The sequence below is a fragment of the Pituophis catenifer genome, unplaced genomic scaffold (assembly GCF_029215685.1).
Source record: "Pituophis catenifer annectens isolate HBS135680 unplaced genomic scaffold, rPitCat1.0.hap2 SCAF_2, whole genome shotgun sequence".
Taxonomy (NCBI): Eukaryota; Metazoa; Chordata; class Lepidosauria; order Squamata; family Colubridae; genus Pituophis; species Pituophis catenifer.
In genome coordinates, this window is record NW_027256882.1 from 814,800 (window position 1) to 832,420 (window position 17,621).

Genomic DNA, 17,621 nt, shown 5'->3' on the forward strand with positions numbered 1-17,621 from the left:
CAAAAATTAAGAAATATTGGATAAAATCAAAATTTGGAAATCAGAAATAATTGCGGAGGATGTTGAGTTAGAACCAGAAATTTGTTTGTTAGGAATGCTTAAACAAAACATTAGAAAGGAAAAAAGTACCTAATATTACATATAATTACGGCAGCTAGGTTAGCCCTAGCAAAAGTCTGGAAAACAGATCAATTACCAACAGAGCAGCCAATAATTCAAAAAAATTACACATGTGCAGAAATGGATAGACTAATGTTGAAATTGAAAGATAAGGAAGACTCACAGTATTTTAAGATATGGGACAGTTGGTATGAGTAGATAAACGAATGGAAAAGAAGGTAAAGTCAAAATTTAGTAAGAAATTAAAAGTAATAATTATACACCGTCATTAAGGGGGGGGGAAGGAAAACAGGTTTTTGTATATATGTGTACTTATATACATTATATATACTTTATTTCTTGTTTGTTTATACTGTTGATTGTATTTTAAGGTTGTGAATGTTTTATACATTTTTTTTTAAATCTAATAAAGTTTGTTTTTTAAAATAAAAAAAAACTTTTCAGACTGATGGCTACTCGGTCTTTGCATTTAGCCATGGCATTTATGCTAACCCTAACCCTAACCCTAACCCTAACCCTAACCCTAACCCTAACCCTAACCCTAACCCCAACCCTAACCCTAACCCTAACCCTAACTCACTGCTCACTGCCAGGAGTTCAATCCTGACCAGCTCAAGGTTGACTCAGCCTTCCATCCTTCCAAGTTTGGCAAAATGGGAAACCAGATTGTTGGGGGCAATATGCTGATTCTATAAACCATTTAGAGAGGGCTGTAATAGCACTGTGAAGTGGTATATAAGTCTAGGTGCTATTGTTATTCAGGCAAATAGTGAAGAGGGGACTGAACATCTTTCATTCACTAGCTCAGCTTTAAAATTGCTCCTTCTTTTAGGATGTTTCAAGTTGCTTTCAAAATTCCTGGGTGTTTCAATTCTAGTTCCATCCCTTTTTGGAGAAGAATGAGTTTTGCAATTTTTCCTGGGAGAAACTATACTTGGACCAAAGTGGAAATGTAGCAGCAGATCTGAATATCATAAGTTGGTTGCTTTTCTCCAAGGAGGATCACATCAAAGAGCAACTGGGGAGTTTTGAAAGACAGAGGCTTATTATCGACCAAGATGCTCTTTCTCGGCTAAAGTTGCTCAACAAGGTGGTTGAAAATATTGGCAACTTTTCTCAGTCTATATGATTGATATTAGGGTCCCCTGAAAGATCAGGCTCAGATATTTTTTAACAGCCCATATCTGACCAGAGTTATTCATGCCTTTGTTTCACCCCACTGGGATAGGCCTCCTGCTGCTAGGAAGGCCATCCAATGTATTCAATCAATGTGGAACCACAATGACTTGTCCGATATGAGATAATGCCTTAAACTAGAAAAATGATGGACTGAAAATGACTTTGACTCCCTCCAAAATTTTTTTGACTCTTGAAATAATGTGACAATAAGAGTCAATCTGTAATGAAATGCTACTTAGATTTGGTATTTGGCTTCTAATCCATCTAAGAACCCCTTGAATGCAATTGTTTATCTTGATTGTCAGCTACCTTAAGTCTTCCACTGAAACAAAGAATTCTCCAAATTTAAGCAATAAATAAATGTGGGTCTGTCTTTCCATGTCATCTAATTGTAGTTCTTATTTTGGGAGGCAGTGGAGGACAGGGAGTCCTGGAGTGCTATGGTTCTTGGGGGCTGAAAGAGTTGGACACAAGTAGCGACTAACAACAAAACTGTAATTCTTCAATGGAAAGGACCTTGTCTTGAATCCCTCACTTGGCCTTAGAAATATCCCTTTCCCACACAGGGTTCAAACTCATGTCCCATGGGCTGCAGGAAAACATGCCTGGCTTACCCTTTTTAAATGACATGCTCTCATGATTTCATGGAAAATCTCTATAAAATGTTTTATAGGTTGCACTTGCCACCAGCCAGATTGGCAAGAATGTTCCCTGGCACGCCATCAACATGTTAGAAATGCAACCACCACAAAGGCACCTATTACCATATGTGATGGACCTGCTCAATGGCGAAACAATATTGGCAAAGGATCAAAATACAAATAGAGGAAATAACACACCAAAAGATATAACTAAGACCAGAAAGCTTTTTACTAGGCATAGTGAATGGATACTATGAAAAAGAAACAACATATTTAATTATACATATAACAGCAGCACGAATAATATACGCGCAACATTGGAAGAGTAGTGATATACAAACACCAGATAAAGTAATCAATAAAATTATGGAATGTGCAGAATTAGATAGACTCACAAAGGAATTACAAAATAGGGACGAACATGACTTTTACTTAGTATGGGAAAAGTGGTATATTTGGTTGAAAGATAGGAAAGAGATGAAGCAATAGGAAGTAAATAAAATGACCAAATATATTATGATGGAAACAAAGAACAGACATAGGTCAACAAAGATCAATAGTAGATAGACAAAAGGGAATGACCAAATAAGGAAGAGTCAAAATAGAAAGAGAAATGTATATTACAGTTGCGACAAACTGGACATGTATTGAAATGGATGTTTATATGTGTATATGTTTTGTATGTTTCATTGTTCTGTTTAGTTTGTACTTATAAATAAAAATTGGAGAGAAAAAAAAAGAAATATCCCTTTCCCACCCAGGGTTCATGCTCATGTCCCATGGGCTGCAGGAAAACATGCCTGGCTCAAACTTTTTAAGTGACATGTTCTCATGATTTCACCTCCACTCAATCTCACTATACTTCTAGAAATTAGACAGTGATGTTTAGTCTTATTTCACCAGCATGGCAGCTGTATGAATTGAAAATATAAGTGTACAGATATAACTAAATAATACCTCATTTGAAGTTGACACCCTAGTCTGTGAAGAATTTTTTCTTCATATCTTAACTGGAATAAGGATTTGGATTATTTTCAAAGGGGAGTGGCTTTAAAATGTTTTATGTTTTCCTGATCTATTGATCAGAAGTGTCTTTCTTAAGCACAGTTTCATTTTATTTTAATCAATCTAATAAATAAAAATTTGGCAGATATTTTGCAATGAATTTTGTTTTTCTGCTTAGTCTCTGCCTCAGTCCAAATGTGTGGAGAAATGTCACCCTGGATTTGTAAAACGGGCTCGGAAAGAAGAACCAATTTGCTGCTATGATTGTATTCCTTGTCCGGAGGGGACCATCTCCACACAGGAAGGTGAGTAACACCAGAGGAACTCTGGCTTTCCTGTCTCTCGGTATCAGCTGTCATCCAAAGAAGGTCTTTCTTGGAATGTGAAAGGAGAGACTATAAAAATAATAATACTTACTGTTTTCTCAGATACTGAAAAATGTACCAAGTGCCCAGATGACAAATATCCCACTGATGACAGAATCCAATGTATCCCCAAAAGAATAACCTTCCTGTCCTATGAAGAACATCTCGGCATCATCCTGGTCTCCTTTGCTGTACTCTTGTTTCTAACAACAGGCTTTGTTTTACTCATATTCCTTAAATACCTAGAAACTCCCATTGTCAAAGCTAATAACCGTGACCTGTCCTACATCCTCCTGGTTTCCCTCTTGCTTTGCTTCTTGTCCTCCTTTTTCTTCATTGGCCGACCAAGGAAAGCCACCTGCCTTCTCCGACAAACAATATTCAGCATCATCTTCTCAGTAGCTGTGTCTTGTGTGTTAGCCAAAACAATCATGGTAGTGCTGGCCTTCCTGGCCACGAAACCAGGTAACAGGGTGAGGAGATGGTTGCGGAAGAGCTTGGCCAACTCCATCATCCTTTCTGGTTCTGCTGGGAAAATTGTCATTTGTGCAATCTGGCTGGGAGTTTCTCCTCCGTTTCCTGATTTTGACCTGCACTCCCAATCAGGAGTGATCATCCTTCAGTGCAATGAAGGCTCTGTGACCATGTTTTATGTGGTTCTCTGCTACATGGGTTTCCTTGCTGCCATTTGCTTCACAGTGGCTTTCCTGGCCAGGAACCTGCCTGGGGCCTTCAACGAAGCCAAACTGATCACCTTCAGCATGCTGGTCTTCTGCAGCGTCTGGATCTCCTTCCTGCCCACCTACTTGAGCACCAAAGGGAAATACATGGTGGCCGTGCAGGTTTTCTCCATCTTGGCTTCTGGGGCTGGCCTGCTGGGCTGCATCTTCTTCCCCAAGTGCTACATTATCATCCTGAGACCAGATCTAAATACTAAAGAACATTTAATGATCAAAGTTGGTATCTGATCATGAAGTAGTTTCTTAAGCTCATAAGACTTAATTATTTATTATTGAGTTTGTATGCTTCTTTTGACAGTTAAGGTTATTTAAAATCAAAAGAAATAAACATACAAAGAATATAAGACTAACTTAAGATAATCATCAAAGTGTAAATAAATTCCCAGATGGGGGTGAGGGGGAGGGATACGACATCATCTATCTCCAGTCCTCAACACAGTCCTCTCAGCAGTTCCAAGAAGGCTCCTCACCCATTTGCTCTACTTAGGTGATCCTGAGAACACAGATCAACCTCCAAGTGGCCTCGATGACTCTCTAAAACAGGGATGTCAAACTCGTGGCCTGCGGGCCAGATGCATCAACTGCTGGTCTTGCTCCCACCTGGTTTAGTGAAGGGGAAAAAAGTCTCGATATGTCACATGTTGCCACTGTGATGACATGAGTTTGACACCCCTGCTCTAAAAGGATGCAAATGACCAGATGTCTGCAAGGAGTATAAATCCTTCCATTCCCCACCATCCAGAAGCTGCAGAAGCTTCTTGGATGAGAAGTGAAATGTTTTCAAAGAAAAACAAAACAGTCCAGTTACCTCTTGAAAAAAAGCACCTTTGGGACATCAGCATACTAGAAAACTGCACTTCAATTTTATTATTATTATTAACATATAAAAAGAGAAATTAACATACATAACATACATGAATCATAATATATAATAGAGATTTTTTTTTTAGAATTGCTTAAAGTAATAGAAGAATTTAAAGAAGGACATGTCATTTTAGGTGGAGATTTTAATATGGTTATGAATAATAGATTGGACCAGGCCAATCCCACAAGTGCTGAAAGGAGGAATAATATCACCATTTGTAATAAATTAATAAAAGAAAAAGATTATGTGGATGGGTGGCATTTTCTTAAAGGTGGGGATATAGAGAAGCGGTTAGATGGAAGGTGACTACAAGGATTCTTAAAAATGAGAAAGTGGTTGAGAAAATGCAAAAGGAGATATCAGAATTGTGGGAAATTAATGAAAAAGGAAAGATAGCAATGAGAATGGTGTGGGACACCATGAAGGTGGTGACACGGGGAATATGTATTAGGGAAGCCTGTAGTGTTAAAAGGCAAGAAACTGCATTACAGGAAAAATTAGAGGAACAGATTAAGAAATTGGAAAAAGAGTACTGGCATATAAGAAATAAACAGAAATTAATAGAATTACAAGCTAAAAAAAAAGAATTAGAGAATAAAAACTTAGAGGAAGTTCAGAATAATTTAATATATATGAAAAGAGAATTTTTTTGAAAATAGCAATAAAAATTCTAAGATGCTTGCCAGGCTCACACAAAAGGAGAAAGCTAAAAATTCAATAGGTATAGTGAAAAATAAATTGGGGAATTATTGTAGTACAATGAAAGGAAAATTAGAAAATATTCCAGGAATTTTATCAAGAGTTGTACAAAGGTAAGGAAGTTAAGAAGGATAGAATGGAAGCTTATATTGGGAAATATATAAAAAGGGGTGTGGAAACGGAGCATAAAGAATTAATGGAAGGAGTATATCGCAAAGGGAAATTGCAGAAGTAATTGAAAGTTTAAAGGTGGCTAAATCACCTGGGGTAGACGGATTAGGAACAGAATTCTATAAAACATTTAAAACATTATTAGTACCAAAATTATTAAAGCTGTATAATGCAGTATTAGAAGGGGAAAAGATTCTAGAATCATGGGAGCAGTCATTAATAATATTAAGGATCCGATGCTCCCTGACTCGTACAGACCAATATCATTAATAAATCAAGATGCAAAAAATTTTTTCAACTATTTTAGCAAGAAGAATGAATAATTTTATAGGTAATTATATAAGGGAAGATCAATGTGGATTTGTAATGGGCCGTCAAATGCATAATTTGGTTGGAAGGGTGCTAAATGTAATTCACGAGATCAAAAACCTAAAGCTTAAAGCGGGGATATTAGTGTTAGATATCTTTAAGGCCTTCGATTGTGTGAGCTGGCAAGCATTAAAGATGGTAATAGACAGAATGGGGTTTGGAAATAAATTTAAAGGTGTAATAGATCAATTATATTCTTGGAACTCTGCCTTAGTGGTAGTGAATGATGGAGTCACAAACAAGATACAACTCGCCAGAGGAACAAGGCAAGGGTGCCCACTCTCATCTGTCCTATTTGTATTGGTTATGGAATTATTGGCCAATGCATTAAGAGATGACGATAAAAGATAGAAGGGATAGGTAAAATAAAACTAAATATGTTTGCTGATGATACATTGTTAACAGTTAAGAATATAGTGGATAAGATGGAAAGAATTGGATGGCATCTAAAAGAATTTGAAGAAATAACTGGATTAAGAATAAATTGGTCAAAAATTGAGTTGATGCTGTTTAATTACACTAAAAGGGAAGAGAAGGATTGGGAAGGGAAGCAAAGCAAAATGAGAATTAAAGATCATATTAAATACCTGGGAGTTAGAATTACAAAAAATCTGGAGAAGTTAGAAAAGGAAAATCTAGGCAGCTTAAAGAAGGAGATTTTGGAAAGTTTGAATAAATATAAAAGGTTGAATTTATCATGGTTTGGAAGAATTGCCTTAGTAAAAATGAAGATTTTAGCAAAGATCAATTTTGCTTTTAGGATGCTACCAATAAAAATATCAGAATTAGAGTTAAAGAGTTGGCAGAATATACTGAACAACTATTGTAACAGGAATAAGAAAGCGAGGATAAATAAAAATAAGTGGTATCTAAGCCAAAAAAAAAGGGGGTTTAGGACTCCCAAATATCAAATTATATTATGTTGCTAACAGGCTTAGACATGTTATAGAGGCAATTTTAGGAATAGGGGAATTGGAATGGTTGGAAGATAAATCTAAAATTAAAACCAAATTAGAATGGAAGTTGGAAAATATATATATTTTTATGGAAGGTGGAAAGAAATGGGCTGAGAGCATAAGCAATCCTCTCCTGAAGTTTCATTGGGAAATTTGGAGTAAATATAAAGGGAGGTTGCTTCCGAAGAACTCTCCATTATCACCGGTAGTAATTTTGGAAAAGTTCCCAGGGAATTTGAAGAATAAAGTGAATGAAATTTTAAAAGAGAAAAATAAAATGAAATTAAGGGAATGGTTAGGAGGAATGAGTACACGTGGGGAATTGGAAAACGTTCTAGGAGGAAAACGGTTGTCTTGGTTAAATTATAGCCAAGTGGAACAATGGACTAAAAATTGGATAAGAGAAAATGGAGAGTGTAGAGAATTAATGAGGTTTGAGGAATTAATTGAAAAAAATCAAACTGTAAAGGAAAAAAATAAAGGGATAAAAGGCTTAATGAGCGGAATCTATAAAATATTGTTGGAGGAAGAGGAGAGGGAAAATTTAGGAAAGATGATATGGGAAACCGATTTGAAGATACAAATAGGGCAACAGAGTTGGGACAGAATTTGGCAACAAAGAGTGTTGAGAAATATGTCAGTAAGAATAAAAGAGAATTACTACATAATTGTATGGAGGTGGTACTTAACTCCAGTTAGATTAAGCAATATGAATCAGCACTATTCAGATAACTGTTGGAGAGGTTGTGTGGAAAAAGAAACGTATTTACATATGTGGTGGGATTGTAAATTTGTGCAAAAATTGTGGAAGATGGTGTTTAAGGAGATAGAAGAAATTGTAGGAATAAAGGTAGAAGAGGCACCAAAGATAGCATTACTCTCACTATTGGAAGATATAAAATGTAAAAAAGGGACTAAAGAATTGATAATAAATTTGTTGACTGTAGCAAGGCTAATGATTTCTAGGAACTGGAAGATACAAGATGTTTATAGTTTAGAAGATTGGTATAAGGAAGTATGGGATATTGCCATAAACGATAAATTGACTTGCAATATTAAAGTAAGGAGGGGCATAATGAAGGTAAACAAATTCAATGGAATCTGGAAACAGTTCCTGATACATGTGTTTTCTGGAGGAAGAGGGATACCACCACCAGAAGAAGATTTAAGATTCTGGAAGCAGGAATGATCCCGAGGGGTGGGGGAGCACTCATTGTTTGTATTCTGTATATTGTTATATATTATATGAAAACTGCACTTCAACTGTAGTCTCAAATGATGGTGAAATTGAACAAAATAAAACAAAATAATGGGTGAGTATTTATTTATTTATTTATTAAATTTTTATACCGCCCCCTCTCCCGAAGGACTCGGCGTGGTGAACAGCCAAGATTAAAAAACATACAATATAAACATTAAAATACAGTTAAAACAAAATTAAATCGAAAATGGCTCCCCAATTTAAAACGCCTTACCCATAACCCTATAATTAAATCAAATTTAAAATTTCCACATTAAAAGGGGGAAGATTTAGAGTAGACAGGCCTTTGTTGCAAGGGGTGGAACTTCCATTTCACTGGGGACAGAACTTTACCTCAAATTTTGGATATTATGGGCATCAAATCAAATACCATATTTTGTTCCTTAAGCTTTAAGACCTGATTCTGTAGATAGCTTCAGATCCCGATGATGGAGCATCACAATGGAGATGGTTGATGAACTAAGAGGCAATCCCACCCACCCCCACATATCCAGCTCCTTCCCTCCCTATTTTTTTTGACTATAATTCTATTTTGATTGTAGTTTCCACTGTAATTATTTTAGAAATATTTTTCTTTTATGATTTTAATGGAAAAAGTTTCCCAGAGTTGTTTGAAAACAAGATGGGTGGCAAATAAACTGAACAAACAAACAAACAAACAAACAAACAAACAAACAAACAAACAAACAAACGTCTGAAACAAGTTTACCAGTCAGTGGGTGGAATCCTCTTCAGTCCATTTACCACATTTTTGAGAGTATAAAATGCACCTTCCCCCCCCCCCCAAAAAAGAGGGTGAAAATCTGGGTGCGTCCGAATGTAGCCCTGCCCAGCTTCTCAAATGGAGGTTTCAGAGGCTGAAAAAAGCATCAGAAAAGAAGCTTCAGAAAAAAAAATCCCCCAAACAGAGCTTCATAGGCTTTGTGAGATTTAAAAAAAAACAGCAAACCTTATAAAAAGTGTAACAGAGACCATGAACAGGTAAAAAGCAGATTTATTGTAAGGATATATGTATCCCATAAACTTTTGCAAAAGGATTCTCCCATGAAAGAGAGAGAACGTCTTATCACTCTGGTTACATTGTTTAAATACAGTTTCAGATGATCAGCAAAACAATTAAAATGCCTCCACCATATATTGTTTTCAGTTGTTATATAATCTTTTGGCTTTCTTCACATGTTCCGCCCTGGAGTTCCCCTCCAAAATTACCCTCTAAAAATACCCTCTAAATATGTATTCATAATTTTTTGTTATTGTTCTTATTAATTGGACATTTAGTCTCTTCCTCCTTTTTCAATGGAACCTGGGTCAGCCTGACCCAACTTAGAATGTACCAAAACATCTCTTTCCTCAAAACAGGCGTCATACACACTTCCCTTTCCTACATATCTTACTCAGGTTAATAGCTGAGGGTTAGCTCAGGTTATGTAAAGGGTAAATATGGAGTCACTTAGGCTATATTCTTTACAGGAATAATTCTTCTTCTCTCAGGCTTTTATTCTGAAGCTCTGTTTCGGAGGCTTTCAGAGCAGGAAAAAAAGCAAGGCACAGAGCTCACAACCAAGGAACCTGTTGCTAAAATTCACCTCTGGGAACAGCTGATTGGGAGTATTCCGGGAGGCCGATCCACCTGCCAATCAGCTTTTTTCTTATTTTCCTCCCCAAAAACTAAGGGGCGTCTTATACTCCAAAAAATATGGTAAAAAGAAAAAAACATTACATCTTTTCAACTTTGTAAAATCTTTATTTTTTGCAATCTTTTGCAATATACAGCAAAGAGGTGATTTTAGAGTTGTTTTTGGAAAACTTTCCCCAGCTGAGACTAGGGAAGGTCTAAAACTCTTATGGCCAGGTGTTCAGAGCCAGAAACCAGTTCCAGATGTGCCAGGAATGAGCTCATCCTCCCTTGAGCTGACTTCTGAGGAGGAATCTGGCGAGTAGTCCAACTGGGACATCGTACTGTCTGCTGTTTATTTAGTAAACAAAGACACTTCAAAGTATAAATGTTCTCGTTGTCTTACATGAATACTGAAGAGCAAGTAGAAAAAAAAGTCTATCCCCATAAGGTATTCCATATTTATCCAATGATACAGTTGTCCAATTATCTATTTCCAGACCCTTTGTCTCAAATATCACCCCAATGTTGATATTTCTTGGGCAAATGAAATTTCACTATCGCATGAGCAATTTTAAAATCACTTCCAATTTGGGATTAATACATGGAGATCTAAAAGAAAAGTAAATTACAAACAGATCCTATTCTTAACATTAGGCAGGGTTCACAGTTACAGATTTCTTCCTTAACATTAGAAGACAGCAGGGGTGGGTTCTAAAAATTTTTACTATTGGTGCTGTAGGTGTGGCTTATTTTGTGGGTGTGGCTTGATGGTCATGTGACAATTATTTAGGATTTAGCAGAGGTACTGGTCTACCAGGCTTTTAACTACTTGCAGAGCTATACCTAACTACCCATTTATTTTTTTGCAGGCACTGATCTACTCATGTTTTTTTGCTGGCACTAGACTACTCATTTGTTTTCTTTTAACACTGATCAGCAGTAGGGCAGCCCTTTGAAGCCCCGCAGCAAGAGTTTAAACAGTTTTTTTCCCTCTAGCCATCAGCTGGGACTCAGGAGGCAGCAATAGATTGGGGATGGGGCCAAATAAAAGGCAAGAATAACGTGGGGGGGGCGTGGGGGCATGGGGGGAGGGCAGAACTGTTTCTGTGACATCATATCGTCACTGCTACTGGCTCGGGAGAACCGGGCCGAACCGGGAGGAACCCACAACTGGAAGACAGGCAGTATTAGACTTAAGCGTCATCAACCTAAGTGTCCAAGTAACAGCCCCAAAGAAAGACGACTCCAAAGCTTGAATTTCCTCAATGTTCCATTTTATTGGAGATCTCATATTGGCACATCTGGGAAAACCCAAATCTGAAAGTTTCCAGGTTTTCCCCACCCAAAAGGAAGTTCAAATCCCTGCCCAGCACCCACATGTTCATCACATGATCCAATCAGGCACCATCCAAAACTGGAGATGCCTCCCAGTCACCTCATTGCAGCTGCAGGGCAAGGTGGCCTTGACTCTCTGAGAAAAGAATGTTATTTTGATTACATATCACATGTACTCTATGCCAGGGGTCCCCAACCTTTTGGTCCTCAAGGACCACCAAGTTCATAATTTTAAATCCCACAGACCACTAATATGAATCCAGTCTGCCACTTTCTGAAGCACCTGGACTCCCAGTGACGGGTTGGTGTCCTTCAGGCACTCTCCCTCCTCTCTCTCTCTCTCTCTCTCTCTCTCTCCCCCTCTCCCTCTCTCTTTCTCTCTCTCTCTCCCTCTCCCTTTCTCCCTTTCTCCTTCTCTCCCCTCTCTCTTTCTCTCTCTCTCCCACCCTTTGTCTCTCATTCTCTCATTCTCTCTCACTCTCCTCTTTCTCTTTCTCTTTCTCCCTCTCTCCCCTCTCTCCCCTCTCTCTTTCTCTCTCTCTCCTACTCTTTCTCTCTCATTCTCTCATTCTCTCTACCTCTCCCCCTCTCTTTCTCTCTCTGAATCCCTCTCTGTCTCTTTCTTTCTTTCTCTCTCTCATTCTCTCTCTCTTTCATTCAGTCTCTTTCTCTCTCTTTCATTCTCTGTCTTTTTCTCTTTCATTCTCTGTCTCTGTCTGTCTGTCTCTCTCATTCTCTCTTTCATTCTGTCTTTATCTCTCTCTCATTCTCTTTCACTCTCATTCTCTCTCTTTCTGTCTCTCTCTCTCATTCTCTCTTTCCTTCATTCTGTCTCTTTCGCTCTTTCTCTCTCATTCTCTCCCTCATTCTCTGTGTCGCTTTTTTCTCTCTCTCATTCTCTCTCTCATTCTGTCTCTTTCTCTCTCTCTTTCTCTTTCATTCTCTGTCTGTCTCTCTCTGTCTCATTCTGATTCTCTCTGATTCTCTCCTTCATTCTCTCTCTCTCTCTCTCTGATTCTCTCTCTTTCTCTCTCTCTCTCATTCTCTCTTTCTTTCATTCTGCCTCTCTCTCTCTCTCTCTCTTTCTCTCTGTCTCATCTCTCTTCCCCCTCTTTACCTCTCTTACCTCTCTCCCTCTTTCTTTCTCTCTCTCTCTCTCTCTACCACTCTTTCTCATTCTCTCCCTCTTTCATTCTCTCTCTGATTCTCTCTGATTCTCTTTCTTTCTCTTTTTCTCTCTCATTCTTTCTCTTTCATTCTCTCCCTGATTCTCTCTGTCTCTTTCTCTCTCATTCTTTCTCTTTCATTCTCGCTCTGATTCTCTCTCTCTCTGATTCTCTTTCTCTCTCTCATCTCATGGGCCAGCCAGTGTCTTGGGGCTGAGAGGAAGTCAAGCATCTCCCTGAGAGACCGAGGTGCACAAAGCACCAACAAGAGCCGGAAGAAACAGCTGCTAGATCCAGCAAGAGACAAAACTTCACTCTTACTCTGGAATATGGAGCGAATCTCCATCCTCTGCCCTTCCCTCACCAGGCGAGGAGTCACTGGGAAGGGCGGGTGAGGGATGGGGACAGCTACTGGTGGGTTCAGCTGACAGGAAGCTACAGCAGGGGGAAGAAACAGTCCAGGGTTCCCGCCACCCGTTGCTTCGGTCCACCTACACTGCCACCCCCCCTTTGCACCATTATATCATTCTGGCCAGCGAGGGCTGTGCTACAAAGTTGCAAGTTGCATGAACCTCCCTCTACAGCGGAGATTTACAGCCCCCCATGAGCTGCCTGGCCAGTTCCATATTCCAGAGCTCTAGTCACAGGACTGTCCTTGCTCATACGGGAGCAGCTCCTCCACCCGGGTGCACTGCGAACCACCAAAATTTTATTGTAGAACACCACTGCACCACGGACCACCGGTTGGTGACCACTGCTCTATGCAATCCCCCCTCCCATCTGCCCATAGTAGAAAATGTGGCAGGCTGAAGGCCAAATGTAAAAGATGGCTTCCAGGTCTGACACTAAGGTGTAACCAAACTCTATAGTTCTGGGTGATCTTCCCCAGGAGTCTCTGGGGACAAGAGAGTACATTGAAGGAAAACACCCAATTTCCTGGGTGTTGAAATATCTTTCTTTAGTATCACCTTGTAGACATGTCCAGAAAGGAAGGACCACAACCACTTCAGACCAGTGCCCTCTAGGGGTATATCTATGATTTTTCACTATACTTTTCTCCAGCTTCTCCTCCGCACATGGAGGCCCTGAAGTAGTTCAGGATTCCCAGAGGAGATGTTGCTTCTTTCAGTAATTATTAAAATCCTGGTCTGTGAGATCTCTCCTGATATTTCTCCAGTGATCGCCTTTGATGTAAACATCAGACTGAAGCAACTTGAAAGGGATCTTGCATCAGAAAAGGATAAATGTCTCAGATCACACTCTGTGTGGCACAAATTTTGGGACATTCAGGGACTGTGCTTCTTGAATGTACCTTTCCTTTCTCTCCTTTCCAGATGAAGTTCTGTTAATCTCTCTCTCAGTCAAGAAAGTCACTCTCGTTTCCATATTTGAATGGTGCTTTGAATTCTTCGAATGCTCTTGTTCTTCCTTAGAAACAGGAAGGGGATTGATTCAGCCTCATGAATTATGGACCTCCTCCTTCTGCTTCTGCTGCTGCTGATGTCCCAGCCAGTCTCTGGGAAGCTGAGAATGAAGTGCCTGCTGAATTTGGAGGAACATGAGGGAAGAAAACTACGGAGCTATTACAGGCCAGGAGACCACCTCATTAGTATTGTCTCCTTTGCCACATTAATATCCGATATAATGCTGTCTTTCAACACAGCTCCTTATACTCAAGCTCCCTCGTAAGTCATTCAGTGTGATGGACTTGCATTCCTTCCATTTGCAGTCCTAACACTCTTCTTCGTTTTTTTCAGTTACTCCTATATTTCAGGACCTGTTTAATTTCTTGAATCATTTGGATTTCCATGGATTCTCTCTTATGTCTTATTTTAAGAGACCCAAATCCAAAGAAGGAACAACCCTGCCCCCCAAAGTCCAAATTATTTTCCCCTCCCGTACAATCCTGAGTTAATCACAACAAGCTTATTGAAAAGTTTGTAGTTGCCTCTGCCCAACCCATTTCCCTATTTTTATAACCATTCATTGATATTCAGTGCCTGGCCCTGGTATGGAATAGAGGATGGCTTGTTTTTTGAATTGCTTTTCTGGATCATTTATAAGTCCTCATTGCTGATGATTCTATTTTAATGATTGAATGAGTTTGAATCTTGATCATTTCACAAATTAAAAATGAGCACTATTACAAATACTGATATATATATATATATATATATATATATATATATATATATATATATATATATATATATATATATATATATATGGAACCAAACCGAGAACTTCAGGCAGAAGATGACAAATGTGATTTTGTCGAAACGTCGCTACTACCCTTTTAAGGATATGTTTACAATTACACGGGAAGAAACCCAAGATATTAACTGTACACACATGTATACTCGTGAAAACTTACATAAATATACATCTATCTATATCTATATCTATATCTATATCTATATCTATATCTATATCTATATCTATATCTATATCTATATCTATATCTATCTATCTATCTATCTATCTATCTATCTATCTCTATAATTTATAAACTTTAGTAAAACACATATAAAACACATATAAAACACATATAAAAAACATTTACAAAACATACAACGTATAAGCAAATTTTCTTATTAAAGCAATATTTCGTAGTGGTTCTTCAATTAATACAGTTGTGATTTTCCCCTTATGTTTCGCCTAGTAGTTTTTGTCATTCTCTTTTCTCCCCCTTTCTCTTTTTTTCCCCTCCCCTTAGGATTTCTTAACAATCTTTATATTTGAATTATACTTTTGTTTTGAAACCCCTGTTCATGTTTACCTGTCCTTAGGAAATTATTAATATATCTGTTTACATCTTTATTCTATTTTTCTTGCACCTATATTTCTTTATTAGCGACGTTATACCATAGGTACCATTTGTCCCATATTCTATAGTACTCTGTCTCTTCTTTTTCCTTAATCTCTTTTGTTAATCTATCCATTTCAGCACACTGTGCGATTTTATCTGTTAACTCTTCTTCTGTTGGGATTTTTTCTTGTTTCCAATTCTTTGCGTATGTTATTCGAGCTGCCATTAGAATATGTATTAACAAATACTGATATATTTTAAATATTAAATCTCCATCCCACCTTCTCAATACCCATAACAATTAAACGGTGATGGGTGACTATAATTTTTTTCTTATTTTGCCCACTTTTGGATTAAGTCTGAATTGGCTTGTGGAGAGAAAGAGGAACAAATGAAAATATATTTTGTTGTTGTTGTTAGAGATGATGTTATCATGAACATTTTTTTTACAGTACTTCATTTATTTACCCAGCAATAATCTTATGCTTCATTTTTGCCATTCAACAAGTCAACAAGAATTCTCAGCTTTTGTACAATCTCACACTTGGCTACAACATCCATGACAATTATTTCAACACCCTTGGGACCTCAGATTCCTTGCTGGACATACTTTCTACTGGAGAAGCCAATATTCCCAACTACAGCTGTGGAAAGAAGGACAACCTGATGGCTGTTCTTGATGGATATTTTGATGACATCTCCATTCAGATGTCAACATTAGTAGGCCCCTACAAAGTCCCACAGGTTAGTTTTTTTGTTTCTCTATCTGGCAAAGTGAGCAGGTTGTTGGTGGGTGGGTAATAGATTTAATCATATTTTTTCTATGGAATTCATGAGCTGCTTTACATCATGGCCATTGTCATGGGTAGGGATTGGGATCCACAGGAGGCATAAACATTTACTTGAGCAAGACTTGAGCAGCTGGACACAATGTTCAATATGTAACATTTAAGTAAATCTCTAAAATGAACTGATTGTATTTGCAGTGCTCTAGAGATAGAAGACATAGCACGTCTAGTATCTGAATGTCAGTTTTATTAGAAAAGAAAAAGAGCCATATCTTAGACCCCATATTAGACAAATGATTATATTCAATCTTGTTAATATTCTGCACTTTGTATTCTTTATCTTGATATGGCTTAAGGGTTAATAACAATCGACTATTCTAATATGTTTGTGAGAACCACACTGGATGTGTTAAAAGCTTACATTTTGGACTTGATCTGATCTAACCATAATACACCATTCTTCATTGCTTCTTCAGATCAGTAATGGAATTGTTTCAGAGGCTCTGAGTGATAAAAGTCAAATGCCTTTTTTCCATCAGATGCTTCCCAAAAATGGGATCCAGTATCCAGGAATTGTCCAACTCCTCCTCCATTTCAGATGGACTTTGATTGGTCTCTTTTCATCAGACACAGAGGAGGGAGAGAATTTCATGAGAACTTTCACTCCTATGCTTGTCAGAAATGGAATTTGTGTAGTTATCTCACAACAATTCTCAAAGGCTAGAGCTACAGACCCTCTCAGACGTGCCATTTCTAAGTGGAGAAAAGTCAATGTCTTTGTTCACTTCATAGAATTTGCTTCCTTTGAGGATAGATTTCACCACATTCATTCAGCAATTGAAGGTTTGCCAGGACCCATCGAAGGGAAAGTCTGGATCACCACAATTGTGCAGAAATTGACAATGAAAAGGGATACACATTTCAAATATATCCATAGCATTTGGAACTTTCCTTTTCAAGAAAGAAAATGGCCAAATGATGACGCCTTTCAACCCAATCTTTTTCAGGATTCCAAATTTGAAGACCAGTCTTTTCGCTGTTCTTTTTCAAAGCATGTCTTTTCTGTCAAGGGCCGGAGACGATGCACCCAGATAGCACCACTGGACATGCAAGAGAAAAAGAATAGAATGCTGATGAAAAATGACCACCGTTTTTATACTGTTGCTAAGACTCTGGCCCATGTCTTGAATGTTGCATATTCCTCACTATCTAGGAGGATTAAAACGGAGAAGAAAGAGAGATTGGGGGCTGCAAGGCTAGAGCCATGGCAGGTATGGGGTCCTGAAAAGGATCCATCAAACCTATTTTCTATTTAGAAAAAAATCCAATGCTGATGTAGGGGAACCATTGTTCTACAAAAACCCAATAAGTTTGGCCAAGATGAGGCCAGATTTAGTTCACAGGAAGATGTTCCAAAGAGTAGGCACTGTGACAATTATATTTTGATCTTAAAAACTGCTATTATAAAATTATTTAAAATGTATACATTGTAAATAAATTCCTGTACTTATGGGTTCGTAATTAGAATGATAGA